This window comes from Scyliorhinus canicula, chromosome 11, assembly GCF_902713615.1.
Source record: "Scyliorhinus canicula chromosome 11, sScyCan1.1, whole genome shotgun sequence".
Classification (NCBI taxonomy): Eukaryota; Metazoa; Chordata; class Chondrichthyes; order Carcharhiniformes; family Scyliorhinidae; genus Scyliorhinus; species Scyliorhinus canicula.
The window spans coordinates 66,645,731-66,671,351 of NC_052156.1; the positions used below are offsets into that span (position 1 = coordinate 66,645,731).

The 25,621-nt window shown below is 45.0% G+C and overlaps 1 protein-coding gene across 4 annotated transcripts in view; it reads right to left on the reverse strand.

The window, feature by feature from the left end:
- LOC119973115 (contactin-4-like) overlaps window positions 1-25,621 on the reverse strand; it is a 3,053,649-nt gene that overhangs the window by 2,603,827 nt on the left and 424,201 nt on the right. For all 4 annotated transcript variants that reach the window (XM_038810685.1, XM_038810691.1, XM_038810690.1 and 1 more), the window contains exon 2: window positions 17,776-17,864. The gene's annotated coding sequence lies outside the window, so the exon portion shown is untranslated. The remainder of the gene's footprint in view (window positions 1-17,775; window positions 17,865-25,621) is intronic.

Sequence of the window (25,621 nt, forward strand, 5' to 3'; positions counted from 1 at the left end):
GTAACTGAGTGGATGAATGAGTAAATGGATAGAGTGGCAGGATGGGTCAGTGGGTGAGATAAGTGGGAAGGACATGTAGAGTGGGTGAGATAAGTGCAAGGGTGGATAACTGAGAGAATGGGTGAGGTGGCAGATAAATGAGGTGGTAGGTCAGTAAGGTGGCAGGGAGCAAAGGTGGAGGTTTATTAATTAGCAGGTGGATTAAATGACAGATGGTTAGGTTGGCAATTGTTTTTCTTTATTCATTTCAGGGATGTGGCTAGGCCAGCATTTACTTCACATTCATTATTGTCATTGAGGTGGTGGTGTTGAGCTGCCTTCTTGATTTGTTGCAGTCTATGCATGTAGGTACATCCGCAGTGCTGTTAGGGATGGAATTCCAGGATATTTCCAAGTCAGGATGTTTGGGGGGAGCGAGGGTGGGGCTGAGACTTTCTGTGCGCAGACCGATGTGTAAGGTTTGGCCCAAGGAAGGGCTAAGTATAAATTTCACTTTTTCTCTCTGCTAAGTGTCTGAAGACCTGTAAATAATAATTTACTTTTATATTGTACCTGGGCAACTGAGTTATTAAACTATGAGAACTCCACCCACCTATCACAATCCCCAGCCCTTGGTAACATCCCAATACAACTCTGGCCCTAATTGCTAATTACTATAATTTCAACTTGCACTGGAGGTGCTCAGAGACACATGCAGTTTCAGTATTCAAGTGCTGATTAGACAATTTTCATGAAGCAATATATGTAGGTTCTACTCACCCACTTAAGTTAAAGGTATGGAGTGCTGCAGCAGCTTGTTACAGAATTGCTTGGGGGCTAAGAAAGAGGACGTGTATATTTTTGGACAAAGCATTGCAAGTCCTGGTGGAGGAGAGATGTGCTGTAAACGCAGAGGGAAAGGGTTCACCTCACCTATATGTTTATCTCTCTCTTGCATGGTACTGTTCTGTCTAGTCTCAAGTCCTCCTCCAATTCCTCCTGCTGACTGAGACAGACTGCCAGAGGATGCCTTTTACCAAGCATTTGCTTCTTGCTGGTTCCATTAATGGTGTCAAATAATGCAAAGGAACACTCTTTTTAGGTGAAGTCATTGGAGAATTTCAGAACAAATGTTAATAGGCTGTTGGTTTAGTCTAAATAAAGTAAAAGTAAGTAAAATTGCTATAGACTCAGATAATCATTGACTGCTTTTCCATTTAAGGGGGAGAGCTGACTGGTTATGGTTTAAGCTGAGGATCACCACACCTTCATTGAGGGGCAAGGTTGAGCAGGCAGAGCCTTCATTAATAACTTAAGCAGGTGTGGGAATTGAACCCCTGCTGTTGGCCTCGCTCTGCATTATGGACCAACAGTTCAACCAACTGAGTTAAACAGTTAATAAAGTACCAGAATGTCATCCAAAATCCTCTCCAGCAGCAAGTGAACAGTAGAAGGTGAATGCTTCACTTCCTCTCCAACTATTTGTTTACTCTCAAATCAGCCAATCACTGTTCAGAGAGGTTATTTTTTCATTATTTTTTGCTATCCACCAGAATGCTGTTCAGCTTCTTTACTGAGCCCTAGCAGGCAATCACTTAATAATTGTCCGAGAATCTGCAGAACCCCTGGACAACTGCAGATGGAGGAAGTGTTATCAACTGGAGGAGCCCAGACTCTGGGTTTTGGAGTTTGAGCAGCGGCTGGTGACTCTGCGCTGCATTGTGAAGCTGTGAGCTACATGGGTTCTACAGTTCTAGAAATGGCCACCATGCAGCTCAAGCAAGGAATGAATGAATGCCTGCCATTGTGGGCAGCATGGTAGCACAGTGGTTAGCACAGTTGCTTCACAACTCCAGGGTCCCAGGTTCGATTCCCGGTTTGGGTCACGGTCTGTGCGGAGTCTCACGTTCTCCCTGTGTCTGCGTGGGTTTCCTCCTGGTGCTCTGGTTTCCTCCCACAGTCCAAAGGTGCGTGGGTTAGGTGGATTGGCCATACTAAATTTGCCCTCCGTGTCCAAAAAGTTTAGTGGGGTTACTGGTTTACAGGGATAGGGTGGGGGCATGACCTTGAGTAGGGTTCTCTTTCCAAGGGACGATGCAGACTCGATGGGCTGAATGGCCTCCTTCAGCACTGTAAATTCCATGATGAATCTATGATGATTCAAGAAGAACCAGACAAGTAGTCCCCTAAATGCATTGCGTTCTTGAATTGATACTCAGTTCTGAATATTCAATTGAGTGATATTTCTCCTCGGGGGTGCAACTGGTGTCAATTCTATGGAACCACAGCTGGTTCCGCTATGCGTGGATGCTGAAAGGTTGGACAAGCAAACGTGATCTGGGGTTCTGTAGTCAGGGGAACGGACAACCTGTTCTGTGGCCATATATGTGATTCCAGGATGCTGCTCCTCGGTTCCAGGGTCAAATTTATCACTGAGTGGCAAGATGAAATTCTGAGAGCTACCATGACCAGTCAGATTGTAGTCTATATAGGGGTCCTTCAAACATAGAATATAAGAACATAAGAACTAGGAGCAGGAGTAGGCCATCTGGCCCCTCGAGCCTGCTCCACCATTCAATTAGATCATGGCTGATCTTTTGTGGACTCAGCTCCACTTTCCGGCCCGAACACCATAACCCTTAATCCCTTTATTCTTCAAAAAACTATCTATCTTTACCTTAAAAACATGTAATGAAGGAGCCTCAACTGCTTCACTGGGCAAGGAATTCCATAGATTCACAACCCTTTGGGTGAAGAAGTTCCTCCTAAACTCAGTCCTAAATCTACTTCCCCTTATTTTGAGGCTATGCCCCCTAGTTCTGCTGTCACCCGCCAGTGGAAACAACCTGCCCGCATCTATCCTATCTATTCCCTTCATAATTTTAAATGTTTCTATAAGATCCCCCCTCATCCTTCTAAATTCCAACGAGTACAGTCCCAGTCTACTCAACCTCTCCTCATAATCCAACCCCTTCAGCTCTGGGATTAACCTAGTGAATCTCCTCTGCACACCCTCCAGCGCCAGTACGTCCTTTCTCAAGTAAGGAGACCAAAACTGAACACAATACTCCAGGTGTGGCCGCACTAACACCTTATACAATTGCAACATAACCTCCCTAGTCTTAAACTCCATCCCTCTAGCAATGAAGGACAAAATTCCATTTGCCTTCTTAATCACCTGTTGCACTTGTAAACCAACCTTCTGTGACTCATGCACTAGCACACCCAAGTCTCTCTGAACAGCGGCATGCTTTAATATTTTATCGTTTAAATAATAATCCCGTTTGCTGTTATTCCTACCAAAATGGATAACCTCACATTTCTCAACATTGTATTCCATCTGCCAGACCCGAGCCCATTCACTTAGCCTATCCAAATCCCTCTGCAGACTTCCAGTATCCTCTTCACTTTTTGCTTTACCACTCATCTTAGTGTCATCTGCAAACTTGGACACATTGCCCTTGGTCCCCAACTCCAAATCATCAATGTAAATTGTGAACAATTGTGGGCCCAACACGGATCCCTGAGGGACACCACTAGCTACTGATTGCCAACCAGAGAAACACCCATTTATCCCAACTCTTTGCTTTCTATTAATTAACCAATCCTCTATCCATGCTACTACTTTACCCTTAATGCCATGCATCTTTATCTTATGCAGCAACCTTTTGTGTGGCACCTTGTCAAAGGCTTTCTGGAAATCCAGATATACCACATCCATCGGCTCCCCATTATCTACTGCACTGGTAATGTCCTCAAAAAATTCCACTAAATTAGTTAGGCATGACCTGCCTTTTACGAACCCATGCTGCGTCTGCCCAATGGGACAATTTCTATCCAGATGCCTCGCAATTTCTTCCTTGATGATAGATTCCAGCATCTTCCCTATTACCGAAGTTAAACTCACTGGCCTATAATTTCCTGCTTTCTGCCTACCTCCTTTTTTAAACAGTGGCGTCACGTTTGCTAATTTCCAATCCACCGGGACCACCCCAGAGTCTAGTGAATTTCGGTAAATTATCACTAGTGCATCTGCAATTTCCCTAGCCATCTCTTTTAGCACTCTGGGATGCATTCCATCAGGGCCAGGAGACTTGTCTACCTTTAGCCCCATTAGCTTGCCCATCACTCCCTCCTTAGTGATAACAATCCTCTCAAGGTCCTCACCTGTCATAGCCTCATTTCTATCAGTCGCTGGCATGTTATTTGTGTCTTCCACTGTGAAGACCGACCCAAAAAACCTGTTCAGTTCCTCAGCCATTTCCTCATTTCCCATTATTCAAACTCCCTTCTCATCCTCTAAAGGACCAATATTTACCTTAGCCACTCTTTTTTGTCTTATATATTTGTAAAAACTTTTACTGTCTGTTTTTATATTCTGAGCAAGTTTACTCTCATACTCTATCTTACTCTTCTTTATAGCTTTTTTAGTAGCTTTCTGTTGCCCCCTAAAGATTTCCCAGTCCTCTAATCTCCCAGCAATCTATGCCACTTTATATGCTTTTTCCTTCAATTTGATACTCTCCCTTATTTCCTTAGATATCCACGGTCGATTTTCCCTCTTTCTTCCGTCCTTCCTTTTTGTTGGTATAAACCTTTGCTGAGCACTGTGAAAAATCGCTTGGAAGGTTCTCCACTGTTCCTCAACTGTTCCACCATAAAGTCTTAGCTCCCAGTCTACCTTAGCTAGTTCTTCTCTCATCCCCTTGTAATCTCCTTTGTTTAAACACAAAACACTAGTATTTGATTTTACTTTCTCACCCTCCATCTGTATTTTAAATTCCACCATATTGTGATCGCTCCTTCCGAGAGGATCCCTAACTATGAGATCATGAATCAATCCTGTCTCATTACACAGGACAAGATCTAGGACCGCTTGTTCCCTCGTAGGTTCCATTACATACTGTTCTAGGAAACTATCGCGGATACATTCTATAAACTCCTCCTCACGGTTGTCTTGACCGACCTGGTTAAACCAATCGACATGTAGATTAAAATCCCCCATGATAACTGCTGTACCATTTCTACATGCATCAGTTATTTCTTTGTTTATTGCCTGCCCCACCATCTCGTTACTATTTGGTGGCCGATAGACTACTCCTATCAGTGACTTTTTCGCCTTACTATTCCTGATTTCCACCCAAATGGATTCAACCTTATCCTCCATAGCACCGATGTCATCCCTTACTATTGCCCGGATGTCATCCTTAAATAACAGAGCAACACCACCTCCCTTACCATCCACTCTGTCCTTCCGAATAGTTTGATACCCTCGGATATTTAACTCCCAGTCGTGACCATCCTTTAACCATGTTTCAGTAATGGCCACTAAATCATAGTCATTTACGATGATTTGTGCCACCAACTCATTTGCTTTATTCCGAATACTACGAGCATTCAGGTAAAGTACACTTATGTTGGTTTTTTTACCTCTGTTTTGAATCTTAACATCTCCAGTTTTATTCCTTTTGTTATTACTGGGCCTATTCACTGTGCTCCCCTCAGTCACTGTACCTTGTACTGTCGCCCTTATGGATTTCTGACTGTGTCTTCCCTGCCTTGCACTTTTCCCCTTACTTCCTTTTGTTTCTGTCCCTGTTTTACTACCTTCCAACTTCCAGCATTGGTTCCCATCCCCCTGCCACATTAGTTTAAACCCTCCCCAACAGCTCTAGAAAACACCCCCCCTAGGACATCGGTTCCAGTCCTGCCTAAGTGCAGACCATCCGGTTTGTACTGGTCCCACCTCCCCCAGAACCGGTCCCAATGCCCCAAGAATTTGAATCCCTCCCTCTTGCACCATCTCTCAAGCCACGCATTCATCCTATCTATCCTGACATTCCTACTCTGACTAGCTCGTGGCACTGGTAGCAATCCTGAGATTACTACCTTTGAGGTCCTACTTTTTAGTTTAACTCCTAACTCCCTGAATTCCGCTTGTAGGACCTCATCCCGTTTTTTACCTATATCGTTGGTGCCTATGTGCACCACGACAGCTGGCTGTTCACCCTCCCCCCCAGAATGTCCTGCAGCCGCTCCGAGACATCCTTGACCCTTGCACCAGGGAGGCAACATACCATCCTGGAGTCTCGATTGCGTCCACAGAACCACCTGTCTATTCCCCTTATGATCGAGTCCCCTATCACTATAGCCCTGCCATTTTTCTTCCTGCCCTGCTGTGCAGCAGAGCCAGCCACGGTGCCATGAACCTGGCTGCTGCTGCCTTCCCCTGGTGAGCCATCTTCCTCAACAGTATCCAAAGCGGTATATCTGTTTTGCAGGGAGATGACCGCAGGGGACACCTGCACTGCCTTCCTACTCTTGCTCTTTCTTTTGGTCACCCATTTTCTATCTCCCTCAGTAACCTTCACCTGCGGTGTGACCAACTCGCTAAACGTGCTATCCACGACCTCCTCAGCATCGCGGATGCTCCAAAGTGAGTCCATCCGCAGCTCCAGAGCCGTCAAGCGGTCTAACAAGAGCTGCAACTGAACACACTTCTTGCACGTGAAGGAGCCAGGGACAGTGGACGTGTCCCTGAGCTCCCACATCGCACACGAGGAGCATGACACGGGTCTGGGATCTCCTGCCATGTCTTAAACCCTTGGTAAACTTAAACAACTAGAATCTCAAAATAAAAATAAATAAATTAGACAATGAAAAGAAAAAGAGAGACTACTTACCAGTCACTTACCAGGGTTAAAAAGCACCTCCTCACACTCTGCACCGAATTACCTCACTGCACCAAATTACCAAGTTTCAATCCCCACTCTGTATGAGTCTCACTCCGGATGAGTCTCCTGGAAAAGTGCTCGCTTTTGTTTCAATCAGGTTGTTTACAATGAAACACACTGCTAAGCCACAAGGCCCTGAACAACGGTTGTGCTGCCAGACCCAATGCTAGAACACTCAGAGTCAGCTCAGCTGGAGCGCACATCAACATGGCCAGAGTTGTCAGCAGGGCATCCAATCAGCGGCTAATTACTCCCTGCATTTGCCGCTGACTGATTGGATGAGCACCAAAGAGCGGAAGGTAAATAACAGTTGGAAGCAGGTGCGTGTGCGCAAGCTCACGAGGTGATAGAGAAGCGCCACAGTTGGCCATGATAAGGACAGTGTGGGGGAAACAGAAGTCTGGGCTGGCAGCAGAGCGGACACCCCTCCCAGGCCAGCAAGGCCCCAAGGCAATGAAGAAGAAACAGAATGGTGTGGAGGAGTCGCGGTCTGCATGGGAACAAAATAGACCCGACTCCGCCCAGTCCAGCAGCAGGCTCACAAGTCTAAGAGAGAGGTGCGATGGCCATGATGAGGCACAGCTTGGGTGAGGCAGGATGTCTTGAGGACCCCAGGTGAGAATGGGAGTTTGAGGGGCTGCTGTGTGGGGTGGGAGGGGGGGAGGTGAAGATTCTGAAGGTGTGGGGGGAGGGCATTTTTGGGGGGTTTGCGGCGAGGGAGGGTTTTTTAGGGAGTTTCAGGGAGGGAGATTTTGCGAGGTGAGAATGAGTAGTGAGAGAGTAGAATGAATGTTGTTTGAAATCCATGATCAGATTTACAGCTTCACCGTTAAAAGATGAATCCCATTTTTTTGCAGAGCTAGAAACTGATAAAAAAAAGTGGGATTGACTATGTGAGCGCCTGCTCTTTTAGACACTTTCAGCTGCCTAAAATCAAGATTAATTTCCTTCGCAAAATGAAGCAACGCTATCAATCTGGCAGTCAAATATGCAGAAAAGGTTAAGGTGAAGCAAGAGTACGAAGCTAAGCAAAGAGAGAGTTTGTCATTTTATTTTAAAAAGCTCAAAGTATTGTACTGTGCACATTCATCCAAAAGTATGGCCAATTATCTGATGACGTGTCAATTTCCGGTGATACCACATAGTCTGCAAAAGTTAAACAAGTGGACTCTGAAATTCCAATGTAACTTCAGGACATTGCCCATTGTGGTCAAGTGAGGGGGAAAAAAAACTTGCCCTGAAGACATTGCCTTATGGCCAAAATACATTACGCTGGGTATGATAGAATATTTTGGACTAAATAAACCAGAAAACATGGGTAATATGGAAAATTTGGGAAAAAAGTTTGAGGTTGGAGGCCGAAGAAGGTTAGAAGTCTTCATCAGTCTCATTTTCTGAGGGTAAAGAGAAATGGGAAATCAGGAATTGATTGATTTTTTTTTGGAAGCATCTAAGGCAGTCTACTGTTGTGTTTTCAAATTATTCCGTAACCCTGATTAAGGGAAACAAGCATTCATCGACAGATACTCTAACTGGAGAAATGTTGGAAGAGGTATTGCTGATCATGAAACTTCCAAAGCTTATATTAAGGTTGTGTATGCGTTTGTTCAAAGATGTAAATCTGCGTTATCACTCCAGTATGAAAAGGAGTATTCTTATTGGAGGAGAAGTGCTGAGATGTGCTGTTGCCACAGTCAAACTCTGTCTTCCTTGGGACTACCTATAAGAAGACATGATGAGTCACCATCGTCAAATCGAAGAGGTAATTTTTTTTAGCCTGCCTTGAATATCTCTGAATTTGATTAACTTCTCGAAAATGAAAATCGCTTATTGTCATGAGTAGGCTTCGAATGAAGTTACTGTGAAAAGCCCCTAGTCGCCACATTTTGGCGCCTGTTCGGGGAGGCTGTTACGGGAATCGAACCGGGCTTGCCTGGGTCTGCTTTCAAAGCCAGCGATTTAGCCCAGTGAGCTAAACAGCCCCATTAAAATGAAAACCGCTTATTGTCACGAGTAGGCTTCAATGAAATTACTGTGAAAAGCCCCTAGTCGCTACATTCCGGCGCCTGTTCGGGGAGGCTGGTACGGGAATCGAACCGTGCTGCTGGCCTGCTTGGTCTGCTTTAAAAACCAGTGATTTAGCCAAGTGAGCTAAACCAGCCAAAGAGCATTTGGAAAGTTATCAATATTGCGTTCAGGGAAGACCAACATTTTAATCCACCAAACCCATAATGACCTCATCACTGTAATGGCAGAGTGGCTCAGAAACCAGTTCACTAATAAAGTAAAATACGCTGAGTACTATTCCATTGTAGTTGATTCAACACCATATGTGAGTTATGTGGACCTATTAATTTTAAGATATGTGACTAGCGATAGTGAAGGTGCAGAGTGATTTCTTTGTTTTGTCCAATTAAAATCCTACACTTTTTTGAATGTCTGGAGACAACCATTTTGTAAATCATTGCAAAGTTACGTTTGGATATCAAAAATTGTCATGGGCAAAACTTTGGTAATGCCACAAATATGGCAGTAAAATATTCAGGTCTACAAGCAAGACTGAACAATGCATGCCCCTTTGCATTATTGATCCTGTATTCCAGTTACTCCTTGAATTTAATCTGCAATACTGCATCTAAATCCAAGAGGGAGCTGGACATTTTTTTGACTATGTTCAAAACGTGTATGCCTTTCTTTGGGTTTCCACGCATCAGTGGCAAGTGGGAAACCTTTGACAGTGAAAGGAATTTGGGACATCAAGCAGTCTGCTTGTTTAGATGTAGTTTTGGCTTTGAAAAATGAACTTTGTTGATATAAAGGAAATTCTATTAGACATAGCAAATGAACTTTGTTGATATAAAGGAAATCTTATTAGACAGAGCCACATCAAATTCAGAAAAAACACATGTGAAGACTGAAGCAAAATCATTAGGAAAGAATTGGTGGCACGGTAGCACAGTGGTTAGCACTGTTGCTTCACAGTGCCAGGGACCAGGGTTTGATTCCCGGCTTGGATCACTGTCTGTGCGGAGTCTGCACGTTCTCCCCGTGTCTGCGTGGGTTTTCCCCGGGTGCTCCGGTTTCCATCCACAGTATAAAGATGTGCAGGTTAGATGGATTGGCCATGCTAAGTTGCCCTTAGTGTCCAAAATGTTTAGGAGGGGTATTGGGTGACGTGGAAAGGGTGGAAGTGAGGGATTAAGTGGGTCGGTGCAGACCCGATGGGCCGAAAGGCCTCCTTCTGCACTGTATGTTCTCTGTTTTATGTTAATTGTGGCACAATAAAGGTGCAATTGCAGAGCAGGCATGAATCTCTGAAAAAATACTTGATTCTCTTTGTGTGCTTTTTGACAGAGATATGAACGAAAATGCTAAAAACGACTGCAGCAAGAAATTAAGTAAATTCTACGGCGAGGGCATGGACAAAATCCTTTTGAAGTTAAAATGAAACAATTCATTGACTTCATCGATAATAGTGAGATTTGTGCTTTGAGTTCACCAGCTGATTTGTACAAACCTGTATGTGATGGTTTGCAGGAAACCATTCTGAAAATATTTTAACAATATCTGTCACAAATGGTTCCGGTGAACGTGCTTTTTCTGCATCGAAAACAGTTTTTGTTTATTTTCAATTAAGGGGCTATTTCGTGTGGCCAATCTACCTACCCTGCACAAGCTTGGTGTGGGGGTGAGACCCACGCAGACACAGGAAGAATGTGCAAACGTCACACTGACAGCATATATTGCAAAGAGTTAAAAATTATTCGTGACGTAAAGTCAGGAACATTTGACAAGGTCAGCAATATTGATCATTGAAAGTGTGTCTTTACAAGACATCAGCTACAATGATGTAATTGATATTGTAAAGACAAAGTATAGAGAAAAAAGGCTATCTAAATTACCATGTCAAAAAGGGATGAGGCAAGAAAATCTGTCCCTATTCCATATTCTCTTGTTTATCATAGAATTTACAGTGCCGAAGGAGGCCATTCGGCTCATCAAGTCTGCATCGGCTCTTGGAAAGAGCACCCTACCCAAGCCCACACCTCCACACCATAACCCAGTAACCCCACCCAACACTAAGGGCAATTTTGGACACTTAAGGGCAATTTATCATGGCCAATCCACCTAACCTGCACATCTTTGGACTGTGGGAGGAAACCGGAGCACCCGGAGGAAACCCACGCACCACGGGGAGGATGTGCAGACTCCACACAGACAGTGACCCAAGCTGGAATTGAACCTGGGACCCTGGAGCTGTGAAGCAATTGTGCTATCCACAATGCTACCGTGCTGCCCAGAAACTGCCCAGGATGCTCCCCTACCCGGCGGGGCGGGGGGGTCCCGGCGTGTTGGAGTGGGGTGAACCACTGCGGCGTCGAGCCGCCCCAAAGGAAGTCTCCGCACCTTTAGGGGCCAAGCCCTCACATTGAGGGGCTAGGCCCACGCCAGAGTGGTTCCCACTCCGCCGGCTGGCGTGAACGGCCTCTGGCCCCACGCCAGCCGGGGCCAAAAGGACTTCGCTGGCCGGCGTATGTCCGCGCATGCGCCGGAGCGTCAGCGGCTGCATACGTCATACTGGGGCATGCGCGGGGGAGGGGGTCCCCCCACGGCACAGTCCCGCCCGCCAATCGGTGGGCCCCGATCGCGGGCCAGGGCACCGTGGGGGCACCCTCTGGGTCAGATCGCCCCACATCCCCCCCCCCCCTCCCCAGGATCCCAGCACCCGCCCACGCCGCCAATCCCACCGGTTAGGTAGGTGGTTTAATCCACGCCAGCGGGAGAGGCCTGGCAGCGGCGGGACTTCGCGGGCCGGAGAATCGCTGCAGGAGGCCCGCCGACCGGCGTGGGGGTCCCGCTGACCAGCACGGCGCGATTCTCGGGGGGCGGAGAATTCGGGACACAGCGGGGGCGGGATTGACGCCGGCCCTGGGTGATTCTCCAATCCGGCGGGGGGTTGGAGAATCCCGCCCCTGTTGTTCAAAATGGACCATTGCAGGGCTGATATACTGGCTACAGATGGTCACATGCTGATAGTTCTAACCAGCATCATTCTCAAATCTGGCCTGCAGAAAGTCTCTGAGAAAGAAAAATGGAATCTAGCCAGACAAAGCCACCTTTGTATTGGACTTGGAGTCACTGGAGTCCTCTCAGGCGAATTTATTGTAACTTTTTCTGATTTTGTGAGGCAGTTAATGTTTATATTTGAAACTAAATGACACTCTGTGAAATCTACTGAATGGCAGTATGAACCTTGTTGATTGGAGTATTTGCTCCTGCACTGGCTCATTCTGAATAAATTCTAATTGTGATGATTTTTTTCAATAAAGAGTTGCCCGGTAATGTTTTACTTGTTGAACAGGTCTGTGCTGCAGTGATGTAATCAGCTGATTTTTCTATCTCATAGCTCATCGGCAAGTTCCATGTTTGCCTGCCTCAAAACTCACATCGCAATATTGACCACCTTTACCGTCGTTCTGAAAGGAGTTAGGCTTGGATTTCAGCAATTATTCATACAGGCATGTTTTTACATGTGAAAAAGCAGAGATCAATGTATCTACCACCTTTGCGTTCTGTAAGGCAAGGATGAGTGGGGAAGGGTGAGGTTCGAATGGACGCAGCACTGACGGTGAGCACAGAGACTCACCAAGTGTAAATTGGCCTCTGGTTTCATTAAAATTGCCTCTCACTCATCTAAACTCCAATGGATGCATGTCTAACCTTTCAAACCTTCCCTCAGCGGATAACCTCCTCATTCCAAGAGTCAGTCAAGTGAACCTTCTCTGAACTGCTTCAAATGCAATTATCTCCTTTCTTAAATGTGGAGTTCAAAACTGTGCACAGCACTCAAGGTATGGTTTTATAAATGCCCTATTCAACTGCAGCAGCACAACCCCCCTTGTATATTCCATTCCCTTGCAATAAACAACAGTATTCCAATTGTCTTCTATATTCCTTTTCCTTGAAATAAACGACAACATTCCAATTGTCTTCCCAACCACTTTCTGTACCTACATACAAATTTTTTGTGAATCATGTACCAGGACTCCTAAATCCCTCTGTATCTCAAATGTTGTACAACCCCCACCCCACCCCCCCCCCATTTGAAATAATATTCTGCTTTTTTGTTCTTTCTGTCAAAATGGATAAGTTCACGTTTTCCCACATTATATTCCATACGCTTTCTGTCAAAACGGATAAGTTCACGTTTTCCCACATTATATTCCATGTGCTAAGTCTTCTGCATTTGCTATAATGGTCTATGAAATGAAAGTTGCCATAGTCCCAGAGGACCATAGGTTGCTGTCCCCACTTTGAGAGCGAGAGAGCTGACTCGTGGTGATTTAACCTAAGGGTCACAACACCTCAAGTGAGGGACAGGTTGAGAAGGCAGGGCCTTCATACTAACCTCAGCTGGAATGGGAATTGAACCCATGCTGTTGGTGTTGCTCTGCATCACAAACCAGCCAACTGAGTGAACCGACCTCCCATTGTAAATGTCGCTGGAGGACCATAGACTGCTCTCCCCTTTGAGAGCTCACTGGTGGTGATTTAACCTGAGGATCACCACACCTCAGGCGAGGGGCAAGGTTGAGAAGGTAGGGTCTTCATGAATAACTTCAGTTGGTACGAGAATTGAACCCGTGCTCTTGGCGTCGCTCTGTATCACAAACCATTCATCGAGACAACTGAGTTAACTGACCCCAGAACCAACCTATATCCCCTTGCATAAAATCCTTATGGCCTCTTCACTACTTACTTTCCTATCAATCTGAACAATTGAGCACATTTATAGCTGCAGGAAGGACCCATGGCCAGTGATATTTTAGGGATCATTAACTGCTTATGGAATAGTTGCTTGTTTATTTATTTTAGCTGTTGCTACAATTGTACAAAAGTTTGGTGCTTGTTCTAATTATTTCAAGATGCAAAAATGTACAGGGAGTAGTGTGGCAGGTTCTGAAGGGCTTTTTGTTGACGTCAAGGTTTCTGCACAGACATGTCACTCTCAGACACGTGTGCAGGAATGGACACTCCCCTTGGAATACAGTGAAACTCGGAGAATAAAAAGCAGTCATGCAGAGCATGTGCTGGAAAAGGAACATATGAAAATGCGGACATATGAATTAGGAGCAGGAGTAGGCCACTCGGCTTCTTGAGCCTGCTCTGCCATTCAATAAGATCATGGCTGATCTGGTTGTAACTTCAATCCCACATTTATGCCTACACCCAATAACCTTCCACCCGCTTTTGTTAATCAAGAATCTATCTAGCTCTGCCTTAAAAATATTCAAACATATTCTGCCTCCACTGCCTTTTAAGGAAGTGAATCCAGAGACGTGTAACCCTAGGAGAGAAAATAATTCTCCTCATCTCTCTCTTAAATAGGAGGCTGAGAAGAAGGGTTTTCAGCAGAAAGCCATTTCTGCTCATAGCAGTTCTGAAGATTATTGGGGAACAATGAGTGAGGTTCCTGCTCTTCAGTAAGGATGACTTAATTGAAATCTGCCACTAGCTGCTACAACCACAATTTGCAACCTCCAGAGCAGAGTGAGGTCTGCATTGACAATGACTGGGAGTATGACTGGGCAATGAATGCTTCCTTCCAGGCGAGGGCAGGAGGTATTTGGAATATCTCACATTTTGTTATCCACAGTTAATGTTTATGTGTTGTGACTGTAAATGCCACACACAGAGAGACTTCCTTTAGTCCTAAAGAGAATAGCTTTTAATGTATTTAACCCTGGCTAAGAAATATAATAAACACTCCAACTTACATGCTCACACACTCAAAGTTCACACACATCCAGATAGACTTTAGAGCGGGAAAATAGAACAAGCAATTTAAATTCCAATAAAGTTAAAGGGGTATATGCTTTCTGAAAGTTAGTTGCTTTAATGGCTTCAGGCTGAGCTTAGTGGTCCTCCTGGGTTGATGCCGAGGCAGTGTGAAGATATAGGTGGACAATTCATCTGCTCTCTTGAAGATAGCAGCTGCAAGTTTGAGTTCTTTTTTCTTTTCAAATCTCTGTCTGATGCACATGAAGAATCAAACAACAGAAAGGGTTTGAAATTTGCATCTTGTTTGGAAAGAGATAGAGAGAGACACTCACACAGTAACTTTACGTCTTCAGCTACTCATGTGTTTGTGTTGGTGTGCAGCGTAAACAGATGCTTACGCACACAAATGGTTGGCTGACTTGTCTCATGACCCTCTCTCTCCAACTAACCAGTGACGTAAATCTGAGCATGGTGCATATATTTCACTTGTAATTTGATTAGATAAGCACAGGGCTAAATCGCTGGCTTTGAAAGCAGACCAAGGCAGGCCAGCAGCACGGTTCAATTCCTGTACCAGCCTCCCCAAACAAATGGTTAGTTGGAATGTGGTGACTAGGGGCTTTTCACAGTAACTTCATTTGAAGCCTACTTGTGACAATAAGCGATTTTCATTTCATTTTCTTTTCATAGTGGCAAGGCATTTCTCTCTGAGCCAAAGGCCTTTGTCTGAAGTGATTATGTCTAATGCTGGTGCCCAACACAGCTGAGTCTGGATGTCGTATGCATGGGGACAAAGAGATGTCATCCACTTGCATTCCCCAAGGTAATTTTATTTGATGGGCTCTTAAATTAGGCTCCATTTAATAGAACTCATCCAAGTGCAATATCAGTAACCACAACACAATTTCCCATTCACCAACAAGCCTACCCCTTGCCTTCCTTCTGTCACTGACTATCAAAATGTTCACCTGGCCATAATGCAAGTATCAACGCCATCACGGCATAAACATGTCAAACCAAAATTTATAAATGAAATCATCATACAAAAGCCAACTAATCACCTTTCTGCATTCTTATAGACCCCAGAGAATTGCTTGATAAGGCTGAGGACATATAAATGGTCTGGGAGAGGCCTCTGGATATATGAATAGTGCTGTGGCAGGGTCAGAGGCAGGAGCATTAAGGGAGGGAGCTGAAGATCTAAATAAAGTCGCAATAATAGGACAGGCTGGAGGATTGAGAGGACTGAAAAATGAACCATCACTGAGCAAAAATCAAGGGGGAAGCAGGTAGGTGATTGGTTGGTGAGTATAGCAGTTTTAATTTTGCCCTTTAAGCTGAGGAGGTGAGTCAAATTTCGAGCTAGAAATCTTTAACTTACAATTACTTCATTAAATTAGTAAACTATGGAAATTAAAAGGACAATGCAGATCAGGGGGTATGCCATAGACACAGGGCAAAATTCTCCCAAAGGGAGACAAAGTGCTGACGCCGGAGTGAAACCCGGAGTGTTTCACTCCGGCGTCAGAGGCCGCTCCTCGCCCCCTATTCTTCCCCCCCCCCCCCCCCCCCCCCGTGTGGGGCTGGGAGCGGCGGCGCGTCAATCTCGCGCGCCGGGCCTTGCGCTTGCGTAAAAGCGGCGCGGCCTGAATGCCATGGCCGGCGGCGCCTAAATAACGTCACCCGACCATGCGCAGGTTGGCCGGCGCCAACCTGCGCATGCGTGTTTGCCGTCTTCCCCTTCGCTGCCCCACGAGACATGGAGGATTGATCTTGCAGGGCGGCGGAGGGAAAAGAGTGCGTCTTTCAGAGACGCCAGCCCAATGATCGGTGGGCACCAATCACGGGCCAGACCCCCCCTGAGCATTGAATTTTCTCATGGTTATGTTGCTTGCCTAGTGCTGGGGTTTCGGACATCTCCTCCTGCTGGAGAAGGACTTGGAGTAAAGGGGTGGGGAAGGTTAATCTGCTGTGCTCCAAGTTAGAGTCAGCAACAAAGATGGAAACTAAGAATAGGGGATTTTGAGAAACTGGGTTCTAAATTAAAATGTGCAGTCCAAAGTAAACGCTCACGAGATTACCATCTGCAAATTGGCATACCGTCAAACAGGTTGAGTGCAGTTCAAAGAATGGTGTGCAAAGAATTATTTTTTAATGGGTGTCGATTTAAACCGGATTGGAATCAATGTCCTGGTAAATCAAAGCTGTGGAGAGGCCATTATCCACTCGATCCTAGTTCTAAAGATTTGACTCTTAGCATTGATAACTGCTCACACTACCTTTTCACTATGTATCTCGGGGGCCTTCTTCCCCTTTAACAATTCAAGACATTTCTACTATTTCCCACGTCCTTCATCATGGCCTCCAGAGCAACTTCCAAAAGCCTTGGGACCCATGCTTCCCAGATGGTGTGATTCTTCATTATTTTCCAGATCAGAGTCTCTTCAACCATGACCCCCAGCACCTGTTCCAACCACAATGTTCCTCCCCTATTACCTTACTCGCCCCTGCTGAGAAGCTCAGTATGTTTGATAAATACTGGTTGGGTTGAGAGATCATTCAAAGAGCATACAGCACAAAATTTGATGGGCTGCATACATTGCAATCAATGAGTGTGGGCTAATCACCATTATTGCATAAGAATACAGGCTTGAATTTTTTTAATTTATGGATATCTTTCTCAATAGCTTCCCACACCCACTTTGGACAAAAAGGGAGTACTGCCTTCAGCTGTAAGGTAGAGTTTTCACAGTTGAACTTGTATATCTAATACAGGGGCTACTTATGCAAGGAACCCTTCTGCATAATCAGATGGTATATTTTTTGTTTCTGAAATGGTTTTGCTGTTTGTGAAGATCTAAAACTAAGTGGGATCAAGCATATTGTGACTCTTAATACTTTGTGTAATCACAAATTCTATATGTTTAATATCTTTGGAGAGAAAGAGACATGAAGTTAATTTGTTTCAATTTAATAACAGGACACAAAAAAGGATATTTACATCTCAAAGGGCCAAAGTATCTCCAACTTATGTTTATTGACAAAACATATTGCACCGACGTTTATTGCATTTAGCTGTATGAAAACACTTCATCCCAGTGTGGATGGAGAACAATGATGCCATTCTACTACAATCTGCAACCAACATAATGTGCGGTCAGAGCATCAAGAACTGAAACCCTGGAGGCAACTGCATTCTGCCATTCAGGTTAAAAGAAATAAATCACATAACTTAACATGAATCAATCAAGCAATTATAATTGTTCAGTAAATTACTTACCAATTGGACTTTCCAATGGCTCCTTGAAGTATTCAATTTTTTCTCCATTCGTCCTTTGTCACAAAATACGGCACTGCTTTCTAAAGGCTCTGTTAAGCAAAGAATAACAAATGCATAATTTTTTTTCAAAAGTACCCAATTATTTTTTCTCCAATTAAGGGCAATTTAGTATGGCCAAGCCACCAAACCTGCACATCTTTGGGTTGTGGGGGTAAAACCCACGCAGACATGGGGAGAATGCAAACTCCACAAGGCCAGTGACCCAGGACCGGGATTCGAACACGGGTCCTTGGCGTCGCAGTCCCAATGCTAACCATTGCACCACATTCTGCCCTACAAATGCATAATTCCTAATCAATGGCTGAGATACTATTGGACAAATATTTTCACAAAATTAATTCCCATATTCGTTGGACTAATTTGAACCCATCAGTGCAAGCAAGATCAGGATGTGCATGTCTAGGGGCTTATATGTGATATTTGAATTGACTCAAACTGCTCATTAGAACAAATTCAAATCAAAAGGTTTTGCCACAATTCAATACGAGCACAAACATCATCCAGCATTCGTCCAATAATTCAAATTTTAGCTTAGGCATAGAATTGGACTTGCCACAAATGACTCATTGATTAAGCTTATGACTTCTAAGCAGTAAATATAACACCATGATCGATTAAATCACCACAAAAAGAGTCACAATTTTGTTTCAGAATTATAACACAGTGAGATACAATTTTATACAACATCTCAATTTCATGATTCAGGCATCACCGTTCTTAATTAATCAACATGCCTTTACAGTTCAGAATCAGCTCTCCAATGACCCTTTCATTTCTACTCCTGTACGTATGACATGTGAGAGTATCTTTAAGAAATGGGTGTTTAAGAAATGTACCTTTACAAAATGGTGTTTATCAGTGATGTCAGAGTGTGGGTGGAGCTGGGCTGTCTGCCAGCTTTTTACTTTTGTTTTAGGCTATTTTCTGCACAGAGTGTTTTATTTCGTTTTCAGTGTTGGAGCTGAAGCCAGACAGAGCAGGTGTACTGCTGTTCTCTTTGGCATGAAAAGACTATCTCTTGATCATTTGGTGAATTCAGAATTAAATGTTCTCAGCAGTGAATGTAAACCTAATGTGCTTCTGTTAAAAAGATGTTTCCTTTGTCTTCTGGATGTTGTTTGGGAAGTAATTAAGGATTACTTTGTATTCTTTGGGTGTATTTGAATTGATGGTTGCTAACATTGTATGTTTTAAAAAGGTTAACTTGAGTTCATAGAATAAACATTGTTTTACTTTTAAAATTATGTTTCCATTTCTGCCGTATCACACCTGTAGAGTGGACCATGTGCTCCCTATACGCCAATCTATTAAAAGTTGTGGGTCAGGTGAACTCCATAATACACTTTGGGGTTCTCTAAACCCTGGCTCAAAACACATGAATATGCATTGAATTACATTCAATATACAACACAGAAGCAGGCCATTTGGTCCAAATAATCCACTCCAGCCACTTTTCATCTCACTCTATTAGCCTAACCCTACACTCCCTACTCCCTCATTTGCTCTTCTATAATATTTGTCTCATTGCTCCCCATGGTAGCGAGTTCAACATTCTCACCACTCTCTGGGTGAAGAGGTTTCATCTCCTATTTTGATTTCTTGATGATTATCTTACATTCATGGCTTTGGGTTTTGCTCCATTCCATTAGTGAAAATACCTTTTATTTCAAGCCTTCAGGCCACACCTTAGCCTTCACTTTTCAAGATTAAAAATTACCCAGCGTATTCATCCTTCCCTCTGTTCTGGTATCATTCTTGTAAATCTTCTTTGCACCTTCTCCAGTGTTTTGATATTCTTGGATAATATGGCAAGCAGAACTGTGCGCAGTGCGGTCCAGCCAAGATTCAAAACAAGCTGAGATTAACTTATCTATTTTCAATTCTATCTCTCTAGAAATGGATCCCAGTGCTAGATTTGCTTTTGATTTCCAAGTATAAACATTAATATAAATTGCAAACAACAGTGATTCCAACACTAATCTTTATGGGACTTTATTCCCGCATTCTGATGCTCTGCACAGCTATCCTTTTCCTCCTGATGTCTGGTTTCTATCTTGCAGCCATCCATTCTATTTGTCCCATGCTCCACATACACTTATTTATTAGTCTTTTATGGAGTGCCAAATCATCCGCCCCCTGGATCTAGAGAAATTACATCCACTGTGTTAACCCTGTTCATTCTCTCTGTTATCTCCTGAAATAATATTCAAATAATATTCAAAACTTCCCCTTTTTGAAATCTATCCTGGCTCTTCATTATTATGTTTTTAGTTAATGGGTTTATTTTATTTTCTCCTTCTGTAAGATTTCATTATTTTTCCTACACTCACGATTAAGTTGACTACTTTATGACTACTCCTTAAATTTAAGGACAATGTTGCTCTCCACTGATCTTCTAGCGGTGCACATTTTCTCTCAACCTTAAAACCTTTTGAAGCAAATAGCTCCACTTTTACAGTTTCCCTCCAAAGAGTAAAAACACTTTGGGCACGATCGAACGGCCTTGTCACATTATATTTGGTGACGCAATGCGGCCATTAAATCTCACGAGATTTGCAATGCTCAAAACCGCTCATGAGCTCTAATGAGATTATGCAAGATGTCGTGACCTGGATCTTGCCCTCGCTGAGTGTGATCCAGATTTACATGTTTAAGTGAGCCATTAGGTTCATTTAAACATGTTGCTGCTCGATTTTCCCGAGGCCCGGGAACGGACGCCCACACCTGGGAGACTTCGGCATGCCATCATTTAGCACTGGTCCACACAAACATGAATCAGGTGTAACGGCACTTGGGGGAGCTCATCCAGGCAATTAAAGGCTTCCAGCCAGTCAGGCACTGGGCATGGTGTTACCCTGACACTCGCACTTGCACTTTGGCACTGCCATCCTTGCACCTTGGCACTGCCACCTGGGTACTTTGGCAGTGCTACCCTGGAGCTGCCACCCCGGTACTGCTAGGGTGCCTGGGTGGCACATCCAGGCTGGAAGGGGCACTGCCAGTGCTAGGTGACAGTGCCAAGGTGCCCAGGTGCTAGGATACCCATGCCATGGACCGGGCCTGTAGGTGCCCTGCCCTTAACAGGTGGGGTGGCGGTGGGGGTGCTTAACGATCCCCTAAGAGGTGAATTGGGCAGTGGGGGTCGAGATTCTGCGGTGGGTTGATGGAAAGGGATCAAGAGATTTGGGTGCCATTTAAAAATCGTCAGTGCAGGAAGTGAGATAAGTGCAGCCTTGGCAGGCCATTCCCAAACGAGGCCAGAAGAAACAATAGAGCCCCGTCGGATAGCGGGGTTTGACATGTGCACACCACTCATTTTCAAAGGGATATGAGACTGATGCAATTTCCTACACGATTGGAAGGTGTGGGGCGATTCCGGCGAACAGTTGTTTCAACGAGCATACCATGTGATTCAAATGAATGCAAATCATGCTCGCGCAACCAGGCTGCGGGGTAAACAACCCACCATTAACTCACCAAATATTAAAATTGCAAACTGCTTTTACACCGGTGTGTTTTCACTTTCTGCTGGCCATTAGATTCTCCACTCCCACCTGCCACAAAACCTGCCGCAGGCGGGATGGGAGAATTCCATCCTTCCTAACTACTCTGTCTAGACTCCTCATTTTGAACACTTCTTTCAAATCTGCTCTCAATTTTCCCTTCTCTAATGAGATCAACTCCAGCTTCTTCAATCTTTCCACATAACTGAAGTCCCTCATCCCTGGAAACATTCTCTTTTTTCACTCCGACTAACGTCTTCACGTCCTCCTTGGTGTGATGACCAGAAGTGGACACAGCACTCCAGTTCAAGCCAAGCGAGTGCAATATTTAAAGGGTTATCATAGCTTCTTGCTCCATCTCAATGTCCCTCTATATTAAGCCCAGGGTCCTGTGCGCTTTACTGATCATCTCTCAAAGGTCAGGTTAGATAAACTCAGTCTGTTCTCACTGGAACGACGGAGGTTGAGAGGTGACTTAATGAGATCTACAAGATTATGAGTGGCATTGACAGAGTGGATGGTCAGATGCTCTTTCCTAGAGTAGGACAGTCAAGTACTAGGTTTAAAGTGCGTGGGAAAAAGTTTAGAACAGATGTGCGGCACATGTTTTTGACACAGAGGGTGGTAAATATATGGAACGCGCTGCATGTGGAGGTGGTGGAAGCAGGTACGATAGCGGCATTTAAGGGACATCTAGACAAGTATACGAATAGCGTGGGAATGGAAAGATACGGACTCCATAAGTGTAGACGGTTTCGAGTACATATATCCTCTGGTCCCTCTGCTCCTGCACCCCTTTTAGAATTTTATATTGCCTTTCTTTGTTATTCCGACCAAAAGAAATTATTTCACATTTCTCTGCATTAAAGTTCATTTGCCACTTGTCTGCCTACTACCACCAATAATAAATTGTAATTTTTCACCATCCTTCCCACGCTTCACAGGACTTGATTTGCAAATTTTGAAATTGTGCCCTGTACATCCATGTCTCGGTCATTAACAGACATAAAGAGGAAAGGTTCTGCCGTACGTTCTCATTCTGGGGGAAGGGATGGTGGGTGGCTGGGACGCAGATGTACCTGTGGTTACAAGATTCCAGTGTTAATAGCCTAAACTGCAGTGACCAACAATCAATTGAAGGTTTATTTGTTTTGCTGATTTTGTGTCTACAGTTAATCAAAGTAACTACATTTCATGTTATGATGAAAATTTGTTTCAAGAGGATGTGCACTTCTATTTTACTTCACTGTTCATTCTGGCATAAACAAAGCAAAGTTGTTATTTTCGCAAACTTTATGTTGTCAGTTTTGTTGGGTTAAAGATCAGCTCAGGTGACAGTTAGTTTTATTATACCAAAATAATGTGATGTTAACCCTATAGCATTGTAATGCAAAATGTCTACGTGGGATAATGTGCAAATATTTATATTTAATCTTTTTCTAAAAAATATTGATCAATTCTGGGAAGCCTTAATAAATGTCGCTGGCTATTTGGTAGCATGAAGTCCAGTCTTTAACTGTTTGATTTTATATCAGTGACAATGTTTTCTCAATTTCTTTTAGCCTCAACAAGTATGTTCACATCTAATTGCTGTTTTAAGGACTGCAAGTCAACTCCATTTGTTCCAATAGCTGTGTATATAATGCCACAAGAAGTTTCATGGTGTTTCCTCCAACTATTTAATACAATACATTGGGCAGGATTCTCTGTTTCGGAATCCATGGGCGGGATTCTCCGACCCCCCCGCCGGGTGAGAGAATCACCGGGGGTCGGTGTGAATCCCGCCCCCGCCGTCCTCCCAATTCTCCCAACCACCCCCCCAAAAACCAGCCGGGCTTGAGTCGGCCGCCCGCCTCGGAGAATGGCGGGGTCCAGCTGACTCAATGGGCGCCGGGGGCGCCTGAATTCTCCGGCCCACGATGGGCAGGACCTGGCAGCGCGGGCGGGCTCCACGGTTCCTGGGGGATCACGGGGGCATCTGGCCCCGGAAGGTACCCCCACGATGGCCTGGCCCGTGGTCAGGCCCACCGATCCGCGGGTGGGCCTGTTCCGTGGGGGCACTCTATTTCTCCGCATCGGCCATTGCGGTCCCCCGCAATGGCTGATGTGGAGACAAACCCTCCTGCGCATGCACGGGGATAACGCCAGCATGCGCTGGCGCTCCCGCGCATGCGCCGACTCACGCCAGCCGCGAAGGCCCTTCGGTACCGGTTGGTGTGATGCCAAGCCCCTATCCCGCTGGCCAGCAGGGCGGAGCATTCCGCGCCTTTGGGGCGGCCCAACGCCGGAGTAGTTCACGCCACCACCCGCCCCGCCGGTACGGGAGAATCCCGCCCCATGTTCTCACACCAGAGTTGAATTGCACCTGATTTATATTCATAATGGGACTGCAAAATAGGAAGTGATTCCCAATCCTTAATCACGCAAATTTTTGAATGGGGAGGTGACGATTGCAATGGATTACCTAGGGTATCCCACTATCGGGCCACCATTTTGAGCGGTCAACCCTACAGTGAGGACCCACGGCTGCACGCCTCCCTCCCCGGCAGCACAATTCTGCCCCTCTCATGGGGTTTTCTGGATCACAACCCACATCCCCCAGTACAGTTAACCCCCTTACCAGAGACCCCTAATTATAGGGATCCCTAGTGGCCATCCAGAAAAGAGAACCCTATCTCAAAGCCCCCCAGAAAAGACACCTGTTATAATATACACACAAGTATATGATGGTGCACAGACAGACATTGATTGACACACAGGATAACTAATGAACACACAGAACACAGCAGCCAATCACCAGACAGGACAATGCCACTATAATGCCAGAGGGCACTAGTTTTCCTGCTCTCTTGGGATGCAGCCTCTGAGACAGTCAGAGCCCGTGAGCAACAACTAGAACATCCACCATGTGGTAGCAAGATAGTCTGGTCAGGTTAGCCTCAGGTCTCCAGTGAACTCAGCATGGTGTCAACCCACAGTTAAAGTATGTTTAATAGTTAAGAGTTCAATAAAATAAGGTTACATTTCTTCAAGTGTTGGAAGCCTGTCTCTCTCACTGCTACAGTAAACTCAGTTCTCGCAGACCCAGCTTACCCAACACATCAACACCCATGCCTGGAAGCTAGTGAGCAGTCCAGACAGGGGCAGTGAAAAAAATTACTGTTGTAACACTCACCTGGGCATACCAATGCTGGCAGTCACAGAAAGCACCAAGTGTTAATTCATGTAAAGAGAAGCCAAACATCTGTTTTTAAACCCAGATACTTAAGCTGCATGCAATTCGTTCATTTCCCTTACTAGGCTGTAATTGACAGCTTCCACACACTCACAACTGTCAACCTTGCTTCATTCATCTTCCTTAACGGTTGAGTTACTCAGAGTGCTCTAACTACAATGTTTATAAACATCAACTACTTCAAAGAGAGGCAAGTGCTGCCAATTTCCAGCTCACCACTTCAAAATGACAGCTGTCTGGTTTCTCTTTCCAGGAATTGATATGTGGTGCTTTCGGTGCCTGAGCCAGCAGGTGTTCACTTTTGTTACAACAGTAATTTATGTTATAACAGTAATTATTTCACTGTCTCTGACTAGACTACTCACCAGCTTCCAGACTGGGGTCCATTTTCTGGGTGGCTGCCTGACAAGGGTCTCTTTTCTGGGGCCTTCCTGGCAGTAGTCTCTTTTCTAGGGAGTCTGTGGGAGTTCCTCTATTCAGGTGGTCTCGGGGGGGGGGGTCTCTTTATTTATGGGGTCTCTGGGGGAGCAGTGAGGGCATCTGTTCGGCGTGGGGTTGGCAGGTCTTGCATTGTGGGTGAGGGAGGGTGGCCCTCGGATTGAGCTTCGAGTGACCTCCCTCGGGAGTTTCCCCCTTGGCCCATCATGAGGTCCACCATGTCAGGGCCATGCTCACTCTTGTAATGATCCACACCCACTTAATTTCCAGCCCAAAAGATCAGAGAATCACGCTGGCCTGGAGAATAAGGTGGCTGGCCCACTGGTGCAACCTCGAACCCGCTGCCAGCGGGGGAGCTGCAGCATCAGAAAATGATTGGCGCTAATCCCGATTTATCCCAGACGCTGGATTCTCCACCGAATCAGGAACTCTACTTCCGGCAGCAGGCATCGGAGATTTTTTTTCATTTGTTCATGGGATGTGGTCTGCCAGCATTTATTGCTCATCCCTCATTGCGCTTGAGGGGACAGTTAAGAGTCAACCACATTGCTGTGGACCTGGAGTCACATGTCGGCCAGACCAAGTAAGGACAACAGATTTCCATCTCTAA